The sequence below is a fragment of the Elaeis guineensis genome, chromosome 6, assembly GCF_000442705.2.
Source record: "Elaeis guineensis isolate ETL-2024a chromosome 6, EG11, whole genome shotgun sequence".
NCBI classification, from domain to species: domain Eukaryota; kingdom Viridiplantae; phylum Streptophyta; class Magnoliopsida; order Arecales; family Arecaceae; genus Elaeis; species Elaeis guineensis.
The window spans coordinates 123585389-123600543 of NC_025998.2; positions in this window are offsets into that span (position 1 = coordinate 123585389).

Genomic DNA, 15155 nt, shown 5'->3' on the forward strand with positions numbered 1-15155 from the left:
GAATCAATATTTACTCAAAGAAAAAGAAGATGTTTCAGCTGAAAATAAAAGTTTAATCCAAAAAATTAGAACATAAAAACTGAAGTAAATAAGCTGAAACAAATTATAGATAAGTTTACTTTAAGTTCAGAAAAATTTCAAATGATTTTTGAAAATCAAAAGGTAGTGTATAACAAAGCCAGTCTTGATTATAACCTCTTAAAGAAACAAATTTTTTTAAAAAATATATTTGTGAATCCTTCGCAAGATAGATCATCAAAAATCTCATATTTCAGTTGTGGCAAAATGGGTCATCAATCATATACATGCTTTTCTAACAAATTTGGTAGCTCTCGTGTGAAGATGATATGGGTTTCAAAAAGAACCATTATGACTAACCAAAAAAGATCCAAAAAAACTTGGATACCTAAAATTAAAATTTTATTTTCTGTATAAGTGTGTCTTGCATCACAAGGATCAAAGAAAAGATGGTATCTTGACAGTGGGTATTCAAAATACATGACCGGTGAAGAATCTCAATTCATCACTTTTGAAGTAAAAGATGGAGACATGATCACCTTTAAAGATAATGGCAAAGAAAAGATCATTAGAGTAGATAATATTGGTATCACTCCCTTCATATTTATTAAAAATATTTTATTGGTAGATGATCTCGAGTATTAGTCAATTTTGTGATAAGGATTTTAAAGTTATTTTTGAATCCACTATGTGCATTGTAACTAGTCCCAATAACAATGGTATGAGATTCATTGGATATAGATATGGTAATATTTACATGATAGATTTAGATGATCTATCCTTGCAAAACATGCAATGTCTAGTAGCCATGAATGTTAAGATTAATGAAACTAATTGGCTTTGGTACCGTAGGCTTACACACATAAGTATGCATTCTCTTTCTAAACTCATCAAAAAAGATTTGATCGTTGGTTTACCTAAACTAAATTTCGAAAAGGATAAAATTTATGATGTATGTCAACTAGGCAAACAAATTAGAGTTTTTTTCAAATCCAAAAACATCGTTTCAACTACTAGGCCCTTGAAATTATTGTATATGGATTTGTTTGGACCTATTAGAACTACAAGCTTAGGTGGAAAAAGATGTAGATTTGTTATTATCGATGTCTTTTCTCGATTTATATGGATTTTATTTTTGGCACACAAGGATGAAATTTTTTCAATTTTTGCCAAATTTTATCGAAAAGTTTCAATGAAAAAAAGTCTTTCAATTCTTAAAATTTGTAGTGATTATGATACTAAGTTTGAAAATTAAAATTTTAAAAAAATTTATGATGAAAAAGATATTGATCATAATTTTTCTATACCTAAGACACTCCAACAAATGGAGTAGTAGAAAGAAAAAATAGAACTCTTGAAAAAATGATCCGTACCATACTATATGAAAGCAACCTTCCAAAGTATTTTTAGACAAAGACAATTAATATGGTATGTTACATTTTGAACCATACTTTAATAAGACTAATTTTAAAGAAAATACCTTATGAACTTTCGAAAGGAAGAAAATCCAACATTGCATATTTTCATATTTTTGATTGTCAGTATTTTGTTTTAAATAATGGTAAAGATAAGTTAGAAAAATTTAATGCTAGATCTAATGAAACTATTTTTCTTGATTATTCTGCTTCTAGTAAAGTATTTAGAATTTTTAACAAAAATTTAGTTGTAGAAGAATCAGTGCATGTTGTTTTCGATGAGACTAATAACCTTCCATCAAGAAAAAAAAAGTTGTTGATGATACAGATCAAATTGAAGAAGGAATTAAGAAGCTCATCTTAAAGGACTCAACAATACAAAATGAGAAAAATCAAGAGGAGAAACATGAGAATGAAGGTGAGGAACAATAAAAAATACAAGAGCAATCTCAAGGTACACATGATCTTTCAAAAGAATGGAGGTATATTCATAACCAATCCAAGGAACTTATCATTGATGATTCTTCTCATGGGGTAAAAAGTCATTCTTCTCTTAGGGATGTAAATAATTATTTTACTTTTGTATCTCATTTTGAACCAAAAATCATTGATGAAGCCAAAAAAGATCATAATTGGATAAATATAATGTAAGAAAAACTTAATCAATTTGAAAGAAATAATATATGGACCCTTATTGAAAGACCTAAAGATCACTCTATAATTAGAACTAAATGGATGTTTAGAAATAAACTAGATGAAAATAAAAATATTATTAGAAACAAAGCAAAACTAGTAGCTAAAGGGTATAATCAACAAGAAGGAACTAATTTTGATGAGATTTTTGTATTCGTACCTAGATTAGAAGCCATAAAATTCTTGCTTGCATATGCATGTTTTATGAATTTTAAGTTATATCAAATGAATGTAAAAAATATTTTTCTAAATAATTTTATTATAAAAGAAGTATATGTAAAATAGCCTCCTAGTTTTGAAAATCATACTCTTCCAAATCATGTTTTCAAATTAAATAAAATTTTTTATGATTTAAAATAAGCCCCTAGAGCATGGTATAAAAGACTAAGTAGATTTTTGTTAGAAAATAAATTTTTAAGAGAAAAAGTAGATACAACTCTTTTCATAAAAAGAAAGGTTGATGATATTCTTGTGATATAAATATATGTTGATGATATCATTTTTAGGTCTACTAATGAAAACTTGTGCAGAGATTTTACCAAACTTATGCAGGAGGAGTTCGAGATGAGCATGATGAGAGAACTCACTTTCTTCCTCGGACTCCAAATTAAGCAATCAAAAGAAAGGATTTTCATTTATCAAAATAAGTACACAAGAGAATTGTTAAAGAGATTTAGGATGGAGATCTCTAAGAGCATTGGCACACCTATGAGTCCTTTACGCAAAATGGACTAGGACGAACATGATAAGAGTATTGATTTAAAGCTTTATAGAGATAAGATAAGATCTTTGTTATATCTTACTGCTAGTATATCTGATATCATGTTCAATGTTTATATGTGTGTAAAATTTCAATCCAATCCTAAAAATCATATTTAAATATTGTCAAAAGAATCTTAAAATATTTAAATGGTACATAAACTTTAGGATTGTGATTTTCTAAACAATCATCCATAAACTTAATAAGATACTCAGATACAGATTTTGCAGGATGTATTAGATAGAAAGAGTACTAGTGAAACTTATCAATTTTTTAGAGTAAACTTAATTTTTTGATTTAGCAAGAAATAAAATTCGATGGTATTATCTACGATCGAGATCGAATACACTGCTGCCGAAAGTTGTTGTGCTCAAATCTTATGGATTAAGCAACAACTCAAAAATTTTGACGTAAAACTTAATAACATTTTCATAAGATGTTATAATACTAGTGCAATTAATCTAACAAAAAAAATTAATTTAACATTCTAGATCTAAATAAATAAAATATCATTTCATAAGAGAGCATGTGCAAAACCATGATGTGTTGATTGACTTTGTTTGCTCTAAAAAATAATTAACAGATATCTTTACAAAACCCTTAAATGAAGATAGATTTTACGAAATTAGAAAAAAACTAAAAATTTTAGATCCTTATGCTTAGTACTATCTCTTTGATTGCACTAGATTTTTCTTTCAATTCTTTTAGATATATTGATGTAATCACTTCTTATAATCACTTTTTGAAAATCAATGAAAATGTGACTTCTTTTTAAAAATTGAATGTGCTTAATGATTGTTAATTGTTTGATATTTATACTTATTTGGTTGATAATTATATGCTCTATTTATAAATCTAACGATAAAAAATGTAAAACTTATTTTTTTAAAATCAACTAATTATGCATAATTTGGAAGAAAAAGAGGGAGAATCAAAAAAATAATTTTTTTATTATTTATTATTAAAAATAAAAAGAGAAAATATTATTGAAATATTAAAATAGAAATCTTCTTTGTAACTAAATAGGAAAAATTATTTTAAAAGTTAATAAAAATAAAAATTATTAGTTATCATTTGTCTTGATCTATTTATACACTCTTGTTGTTCTATTCATTTGATGTCTTTTTAAAAAATTATTATTATACTTAAAAAAAATTTAATGAATATTTATATTTTGATTAGAACAATCATGATTTTTTTTGACTTATTCATTCATACTTTGCAAGATTTGATCTTATCATCATTTTAGCAATCTATTGGTATCAAATCGAATTTGAAATATATTTTTGTATTTTGCTATGGCTGATCATATTTTAAATAAATTTAAAACTTACTTTTCTTAAATCTTCAACTGGTATCAAAAAAAATTTTCAAGCAAGTAATTATTTGAGTTGATTCTCAAAATAATTGGTATGAGTATGATTATTTTCATAATCGGTATCCAAAAAATTCTTCTTAAAAAAAATTTCATACTTGATATCAAATAACTCATTCTTGTCTTGCATTATATTACTTCATCTTTAAAAAAAGAAAGAATATTCTGATCTCAAATATATTTTTTTATTGATATATTCTTGATATGATACTATTTGAGATAAATTCAAAAAATTTATAATTTTTTTGAACTTAATAGAGTGATACCTCTTAAAGAAAAGGAAGAGATAACTTTTAAAAAAGTAAAACATATCTCATACCTGATTTTGATACTTTAAAATCTTGAGTTTCAAATAAGCTCTATCTTTTTTGAATTTTTAAAGCTCAAAATATTTTTCTTTTAATTGAACTTGAGAAGTATTTTTGAATCTATACTTTTAAAAAAGAAGAGTAGTGTCATCAAATTTGTATAAAATTTAATGTTACACAAAAAAAATGAAACATATTGTCTAAAACTGATCAAGTTTGATTTAAATTTAATAAGGAAAGAAGTTTCATTTTCTTCACTCTCAATTTTTTTTATAAAAGTTTTATTCTGAATTTGAAAGTTAAACTCAAGTTTAATCTGAAAAGAGAAGAACTCAAATCAAATTTTGAAAATTGAATATCTTTAGATTTGAGTTTTTGTTTGATTTTATTGTTGTCAAAAGGGGAGAGAGTATGTATGATAAGTATATACCTATAATGCTTTTAATTTAATTGATATGCTCATGTATGTACTTGAATGATGATTAGAAAAGAACATATATATGTGTATGAAATTTAGTATCAAATGCCTAAAATTTAAATTTAATATCAATTAAATTTTTATGAAGTATCTGTTCACATATGCTTATTTTGTCACTTCAAGATTCATATTAGCAAGTTAATTAAAATATATTATATTTAGTGATTATGGATATGGTTATGTGATCCTTATTATATATTTATAGATTTAGATATGGATGCTATATTTTATATTATCTTGATGTATGTTTTAATATTCTATTTTATCGAATGAAACTATAAACGTTGATTTTTTTTTAATGTATTGGGCTGACATTATATACTTATGTGTAAACTCATTATGATTGATGTACTAAACTTATATATCTTTTATTCATATGAACTCATGTGACTTTTTAGCGTACATTTTGAAGTAAATAAAAAAATGCAACTCTTATTGGCACTATCTTAGGTATCTTCTTCAGTACATTTAGTTATAGACTCCTTTGTTACTTATGCAGCAGATTCATTATATATAATCAAAAAATAATAATTTTTTAATTGATGATACTAAAAAGAGAGAGTAAATATATATTTGGTATAACCAATATTTTTAGAAAGTAAAAGTTTAGAAATAATATGATTTTTAATGGTCATATAATATATGATTTATATCACTTATGCAGCAAGATCTACAAGCTTGAAAATTCCCGAGAGAGTATTATTTTAAACCAAAAATATCTTTATTTTTCTTTATTGATGATGTCAGAAAAAGGGAGTGAATTATGTGTGCAATATAGTATAAGTAAAAGTAAAAAATACTGAATTTTCATAGCAAAAATGAGCCAAAGTGAAAAATACTGAATTTTCATACTTACATACATGCAGCTAAAGTGATGTAAAGTGATGATGTTGAATTTTTTATGAAAACTGCTGAATTTTCTATGAAAAATGTAGAATAGTGATTTTTTTTATGAAAAATACAGCTGTTATATGCTAAAATTCTCTAAACCATATGCATGATACATAACTCGTAAGCTCCTCTAACAGAAATTTGTCTAATAAAAGTGAATATCCTTACAAGATGTATTGAAGTAATCACTTATGCATATTTTCTTGAGCTCCTTCACTTTAAATGGCATATCTCTTTTTCAATATTAAATTTACTTCATTTTACTTATACTCAAATATTTTATCATCATAAAAAAGGAAGAGATTGTTGCTCTAAAGATTGATTTTGCTAACCACAAAATATTTGAGAGGGATACTAATGATATTTATCTTTAGAGATGTTTTAAAAATTTATTTCAGAAGATCCAAGAATTTTTTTAATTGAAAGAAATGATTAGAGATAGCCAAAGTAGCAAATTAATCAAGTTTGATGTGAAATTGATATTTTTTGGAAGCCTCAAAATCATTCATGATGATATGAAATCATTTGAAGGTATTTTCAAAATTTTTAGAAGCTTAAAAATGAAGAAAAATTAGCTTGGGCAAAAAGAGATGACCCTTAGGTCGATCCTTTTCAGTTTGGCAAATCGGTATGCAAGTTTTTGAAGTGGCATGCAAAAAAAGACGTCCCCTAGGGCATCCCATATGAAAAGGGACGTCCCATGAGTCATTCTTTGTAGGTCCTAAGAGCAAACAGAAGCTAATATTTTTATTATTGATGTTGAAAAGGGATATCCTAGGGGGCATCCCTTGCGATGGAAAAATCTGCAATGACTGGTTTTTATCTGATTTAGGTGCATTTAATACTTCTTAAACTCCTTCCAACGGCTCTAAATAGCTAGTAAACCCTCTCCAACATTGATTGAGGATATAAAAATTATTCAAAGAAGAGAAAAATAGAAGAGTAATCAAAAGAGAAAAGCATTCAAATGATTTTTCACTTTTAAGTAAAAAAAAGCATTGAATTCAAGTTCAACCACTTCTCCAAGGCTCATTCAACTCTCCAATCATTCAGAAGGTGTTCATTAAAGCTTCTTCTTAATTGTATAAAGTGCTTTCATAGATTTATTATGCTCATTAAGGAGCTTTATGTACTTAATATTGTAAATCATTTTCTTTCTCTTATTTTTGATTGTTCAAGTGTTGGGAGTTTCCAAAACTTGAAAAGGTTGATCCGAACCTTAAATCGGAGTATAAAGGGTTGGCTTTTATCTAAAAAATAAGTGTCTAGTTGGAGGTAGCTAGGGTCGATATTATCCGACGTTATATTCATTTGAATATGGTTAGTAGATTAAAATTTTCAAGTAGGAGCTTGGAGAGTGGATGTAGGTGCAAGATTGGTACTGAACCACTATAAACCCTCTTATTTATGTTACTTACTCTCTTTTTATTTGCTTTATTGTATTGTCTCTTTCCCTTTTAATTAAGCTCTTACACATTACTTATTTCACCCACTCCATTTCACTTAAAATATTAAAAGCACATCTTGTAACTCTATTTTTTTTCACTTATAAATTTTTAAAAATTCAATTCACCTCTACTCTTGGGTTGCATAACTAGGCAATGGATGAGGATCTGAAATAGTTCAATCCATAGATATAGTTATCAAAAGAAGGGCAAACTGTAATATTATGAAACTTTGAGATCCCGATATTCTTAAGCATAACTTCTGAGACTTAATATCTGTAGTCAAAACTTTTGGGACCTTTATATCATGAGTTTTATTAAGAAATGAATGGGCATATTTACTTTTTAGCACCTTGAATGTCGTGACGTGTCCTTTTTATGGTCAATAACAACACCAAATAATATGTTTCAACAGGCATTGCAATAGTAAATAATTTGTCCATATAAAAAGAAAAATGTATACATCTATAAATATCATTTCTGCCTACAGTCCGTACAATCATCTGTACACATCCATGTACATTCGTATAGTTATCATTTCTGTCTGTAGTTCATACAAACATCTATACACAACCATACACATTAAGGCACTGAACAACTACTAATAATCTATACAATCACTTGTACATATTCATACACATTCATATAATTATCATATCTATTTATAGTCCATACAATCACATGTATACATTTATACATATTTACATGATCACCTGTATACATCCATACAATCCAAACTTTCATCTATATATATTTAATTAGCTATACAATCTAAATGATTATCATTTCCACCATGCACAAATGTGCAATCAGTTGTTTAAATGTATTAGTCATATTTCAAATATATTTTCAATTGAGAAGTAGGCCAAAGTAGTATATCAATCAATATATTCACAATAATATAAAAAAAAGCTCAGTACATGTTTTAGTCATTGAACAATAAAAAATTTTATAAATATATCAATTATTGAACAAAATAAAATTGTGTATCATTCCACATGCTCATAGCAATATCAAAAAGTTCTATATATGTATCAACATATAAACAATAAAAAGCTCTGTATCGGCTATGTATCCCCCAATATAATGAATCTATATATGTATCAGCACATAAGCACCTCCAAAAATTAAAAAAAAATATTGTACATCAAAAAATTAGGATAAAATATGACATCAAGGTCTCCAAGGGGGTCTTGGGCTAGGGCTGGTGCTATTGATGCTAGTGTTGCTGCTAATGATGCTACTACTATTGCTACTGATGGGGCTGCATGGTTGCTGGTCTACTGTCGAAGCTGATGCTACTGCTATTGCTGGTGCTGCTGTCGAGGCTGATGCTGCTACTCTTTGTTCAATTTTTATGCCATCTAAAAATACAAATAAAATATATTTAATTTGTATGAATTTGATAAGGACTTTTATCAAAAAAATTTTTTTTTGATGTTCTTCATTACCTTCTTTGAATTTTTTTTTCTTGATGTACCACCAGATGGAGTGCTCTTTTGCTTAGGTGCAGCTACCCCTTCTTAGAAGTTTCTTTTGTAGGGAGTTTGTTCTTCTTAGGACCTTTGCAGGTCCTAACATTATGCCCGTACTGCATGCAATTGCTACACCTAAGATGGTCTCCAATCTTTTTTACCTTGTGACAGTCCTACACCTCATCTCCACCCTTCTTGATTTCTTTGGCCTGTCAAGAGGTCTACCTCCACCCCATGTGGTATAGCATCGTATGGTCTGTAGCTTTGTTAACTCAATTTTTTTTTAAATCTTAGCATATATATGACCACTGTACTTCAATACAGCTTGTCTTTTGCCTAGAACCTTTATATCAGAAGCCTTCTAATGGTCTCCAGACAAGTGATAATTGGCTTGTTCTTAGTTTTTATGATGTAATTGTTAAATGATTCACATATATTATTCAATATCATATCACACCACAATCTGGAACTAAATGCATGTTTGCACCATAAAGATAACTCTTGTCTAAGCAGTCAATTTACTGCTTTCTGATCCAAGTTAGCTAATACCTTCATCCTCAGCTTAAATTTAGATTAAGTAGAAAGCTCGAGCTGATCATGCATGTAGGGCATCTTTGAACTTTTTTTCTTTGAACAACTTCCTCGGCATACAAATACGGCACACAGAACCTGTGATTAGCATCTAGCATCATGCAGTTGAATATCTCCACTAACTCTTAATAAGATAAGACAAAAGTCGGTATATATTTATAAAATATTAGAAAGCCTAACAAAGATAGAAATATGTTAGTGCCTTCTATCTGTCTGAAATGAATGTCCAATCTTCTTCTTCCCCTATTTCTATAACTGCTAAGAGGTTAGTCAGAGACTATATCCAACTTTCTTTGTTCTCACCTCAACAATAATCCATGCAATAAAAAAAATATCATCATTCCCATCTCTCACATGATAGCTGACAGTAGTTGTCCTCCCATAGCTTCTTTCAAGTAGCACCCATCCAAGTCAATAATAGGTTTGCATCCATCAAGAAAGTTTCTCTTGCAAATATGAAGGCAGACATATAACCTTGGGAATATTGGTTGTTTGGGCAATGAATTGATGAGCATGATACTATCAAGGTTAGTCCTATTAATAACATCACAATATTTCTACAGTTTTCTATATTGCTCTTTAAGCAATTTGTGAATGGCTAGGAGTGCCTTCTTTTTTGTCCTGTAGGCTTGAGCCCTAGCTAGAGAGATCTGTATCTTAACATCCTTCTTAAACCTTGAAACAAATCTTTTAATACCTCATTTGGTATCATCCCTAATATCTTCAATGTAGGCTTCAGAAAATCATTTGGAGTTCATACGGTGATTATAAAAATATTTCCTACATTTATATATGGGTTGAAACTTTTCAATATGATAAGTGGATACTCTCCGTAGGGGGAGCCATATATCCTTAACTATTATTTCTTTTACACATATAGTTATTCTAGCCTTTTCATTATGCTTGACTCATAAGCAAACCCTTGTTGTATAGCATATTTGTTCAAAGCCCTTCTAAACATATTGACTGAAGCAAAAAGCATTCACAACTTTAGATCTATAGGCTTTGAGAGATCTATGTTTATTAAACTTTGAGAGGCTGGAGCTATTCCCTCTCCCATCTGATGAGCTATCAATACTTTCGAGCTTATCACTATCATCAAGCTCAGGCTCTTTCTCAACTATCTCCTCTTCTTCTTCAACTCCTTCCTCTTACCTTTGAACATTTGTATTAACAACTGAATTATCAATAGATAAGGGCAATGGGCTATGCTTGGCATGGCCCGGCCCAGACCCACTGAGCCTGAGGCTAAACGAGCCGTGCCAGGCATGACACGATTAGCATCAGGCCTCAGCTCGGCACGATCCTAGGCCCGATATGTGGTGAGCAGTGTCTGGCACGATCCATTGGCCCACGGACCTTTTTCGTAAAAAAAAATTGCAAATGGGCTGTGTAGTGCCAGCACGGCCCATTTATGCCCGTTACGGGCCATGCCAAGCATGGCCTGTCTGAGACCGTTACAAGCCTGACCGTACCAGGCCCGACTCAGGCCCGTTTCAATGGTACGGCCTGGCTCAAGTCCATTTCAGCCCATAACGATCAAAAATGGTCAAAAATGATTATTTTTTGATTTTTTTACCTTCTTGCCTCTCTCAACAATCATAAAATAGCTATTTTAAGGGGTATTTTGGAAAAAATTATGAATTTCTATAAATAGCCTCTCCTCTCCCATTCTCACCCCACTAAGCTACTCTTCTCCCTTCCCTACTACTGCTATTTCTCTTTTCTAATAATATTGCAAGTGTTCTAGCAATTTAATTTTTAGTTTGTATTTAGCAAGTGTTAAAGTACTACATAAGAGAAGGTCCTTGTCGAAAAGCACAAGAGGAGGTCCTTATCGAGGAGTACAAAAAGAAGTTCACCAATCTCAATGCTGCCTCTACTCAATTCCTCCATCTCTATTGAATTTCTCTACCTCCGATTAATTTTTATTTTTTGATTCATAAATTTAGAAATGGCATCTTATGATGAGAGCCATTTTGGCATTCCTCCTATTTTCAAGAGAGAGAAAACTAATCCCATTGCTCCTACTCTCTCTGAAACTACTCAAAGTCAAATCTCTTCTTGTAAGAGGACTAGTGCAGTTTGGAAGAATTTTGAAAGAGTTCTTGTTGACAGAGTTTGAAAAATAAAATGTAAAAAATGTGCTAAATTTTATAGTTGTATCAGTAGCGAGGAAACTGGCCATTTGAGGAGACATCAAGAGAGTCATAGGATGAGTGACTCTCATCTCCAAAGTACCCTCAATGTACAAGAGAGATCTCTAGTAGATAATTTTGTATATAATTATGAAAATCAAAGAAAAGTACCAGTTAAATAGATAGTTAGGGATGAACTATCCTTTAGTTTATGCAAGTCATTTAATTTTGAAGAATATATTCAATTGACCCTACAGCCTACTTACAAAAAAACTAGTAGGCATACTTTTAGAAGGGTAGTCATGACAAATTTTTTAATAATAAAATAAAATTTAATTGAAACTCTAAATTAAAAAATTTCATTAACTTTTGATATTTGATCAGCATTGGTAGGTAGTAATTGTTTAATTTCTATTACTGCTCATTATATTGATAATAACTAAAATTTAAATAAATATATTCTTGCTTTTCATGCTTTTGATTTTTCATATTCTGAATAATAAATTTTAAATATTATTTATCAAATGATATATTCATTTAAAATTAATGATAAAATCATATCTATTATTTTTGACAGTACATCTAATAATAATTTTACTATTATATTATTGAAAGACTCATTGCATCTCATTTCAAATGGTCAGTTGTTGCATATTAGATGTACATGTCATATCTTAAATCTTTTTGTACAAGCTGCCATGGACATGGTCCAAGATGTAATTTTAAAAATTAAAAATATTATTTTTTTATTCATACTTCAAGAGCAAAACTTGAAAAATTTAAGCAACTATGTGTAGATCATGATAAATATTTTAAAAAATTTAAATTTGATGTAATGACTCATTGAAATTCAACATATACCATGATACATGATGCATATCCATATAGATACTTATTAACTGCATATATTAATAACTGTGGATTAGGTTTTGTATTGACTGAAACTGATTGGACTAAAGATAAAATTTTGAAAGATTTTTTGATTACTTTTTATAATGCTACTAATGTTCTTTCTGATATTTATTATCCAACTTCATGTTTGTTTTTACAACAAGTATTTGATATTAGTAAAAAAATTTGTAGAATATAGATTAGATGATGTTTTAATGCCTATTATTGAATAAATGAAATGAATATTGGAACAAGATATGTCCTATGCATAATTTAGTTACTGTATTTGATCCATGAGTTAAATTGAGTAGTGTGCTAATTTTACTTGATGCATATTGTGAAAATATGATACTATATCCTGAACCTACTAAAACTGAGATAACAAAATTTCTTTATGATATTTATGCATTATATGATGAAAAAATTTGTAGATCTAGATTACCAGTATAAAGCTTTATCATTTTTTCTAGTAGTTGTCGTTCATTATCTACTTTTACTTTTATTGCACGTAGGAGACAGGCACATGCTTCAAGTTTATTTGCATCTTCTTCATCTGTTTTAAATAGTAAACTAAAATTTTATTTATGAAATGATCTTCATTTTGCATATGATGAAAATCAATTAGATCATCTAGATGTATTAGTTTGATGAAAAAGTATTAAAAATTAATATCGTATTTTGTCTGTCATTGCACGTGATATTTTAGTTGTACCGATGTCTATAGTAGCATCAGAATCTATTTTTAGTATAGGTCGGCATGTTTCTGATAAAAAAAAAATTGGATGACTGGCAAGATGTTGGAGATACTGCTCTACTTTAAAGATTGATTGGATGCAGAGACGAGACTCTAAGATAAAGATGGATATTCTACAACATCCTCTGATGACGACTATACAAACAAGATCGACAATTAATAAGATTTTTATCAAGCTAGCATAGAAGAGCGGAGAGTAGAGAGAGGGTCTTGAAGGAGTTCAGTGAGAGCATAAACAAGTTGGTATGATTTTATCTATTTTTTTAATTAATTATATTAAGTTTTTTAATATTGAGATGAGTCTCCTTTATAATTTTATTTTTTTCTCTCCCTCTTCATTATACTCTGGAGGTCAGACCTAGCTCCCCTCCCTTCCTATACCATTTTGATATTTATTAATAAACTGGTAGGGGTCCACATCAAACCCTCCATCTAACAAGGTGGCTTTATATTTAAATTTCTTATGGGCTGTGCCATGCGTGGGCTGCGGGCCAAAAAACCCCAGCCCAGCCTGGCCCCCCCTATGGGCCATGCCAAGCATGGCATGGCATTGTAGCCGATGGGCCGTGCTAGGCATGGCCCATCTTGTACAAGGTCGGGCCGGGCCGTGGGCAGTCCGGCCCTTTGCCCATCTCTAATTATCAATATACTCCTCAAAAACTCATCATGCTCCTCATCAAAATCTAAGAAGTCACTCAAGATTTGACTATGATCACTGTCATAACTGATTGTATCATATCCTTCTCCATCCATGGGCCTTTCATCAGGCCTTCTACCTTGTTCCTGCTACTACTCCTGCTCCTGCTCCTGATCCAGATCATGCCCCTATTATTGCCCCTGCTCCTGATCCTACCCTTGCTACAGCCTTTGCCCCTTCTCTTGCTACTCTCCAGCTGCCTCATCAAAATCTTTGATGGATGGAAGTGCAAGACATGGCTCTACTATATCCAAATAAATCTCATTAATTTCATATTCTATATAAACTACTATATTCCTCTCCCTCTTATAAACGATCAACATTTGGAGCATATCTTGATCAATGTATAGAGGCTTTAGTCCATCTTCCAAAGATTATCGGGAGACTGTATAGTTTAATTATTTTATCTTTTAGTAATCAAGCTCCTTTGTGAGATTTTCTAGAATCATAATTATCAAAATAATTGGCAGCGACCAATGTACTGCATGCTGGGGGAGAAATAAAGATATCCCTTATAATAAATCTATGATGTAAATAGGTCATCCATTCTACATATATACATAAAATCATTGTTAATATAATATTATTACATAGTAATATATTATCTAAGTTAGTTAACATGCAATATTGTTGCCTAACTTATCTCAAAACGGAACACTATTAACATACAACAATATAGTAAGGATAGGGGTTTAATTTTTGGAGTTAGCTCCATAAGGATCAGGCTAGTATAGGATAGAAAAGCTGATATCTAAAAATATATAAAAATAAAAATAGGTCCAATAATGTTAAAATTTTTTATTTTATTAAAATCTAGTATGTTTTGAGTCTTTTAAGTTAGTTTATTCATTAACTCTATATTTGGTTGTAGAGTAATACTAATAGAATAGCATATTCCTATAATCAAGTTATTCCACATATTAAATAATTATTTTTAAATTAGTTCAATCTTTCATATCTAAGATGAATTTCAGTTCGAAAAAATAGAATAAGGACGTAATATGTTTTGCTTATAATCAATATTTTTGATTCAATGATGTAATATATTATTTCATATTTAAAGTCATAATATGTTAATTCTTTTGATTATAACTACGGTAATCAACATTTTTCACTCATAGTTATCATTTAGATTAAAAAATAATTTAAAATTTATATAAAATTAATAAATAAAAAAATTAATATATAAAATATTAAAAATAAAATAAAATTATATTGAATATATA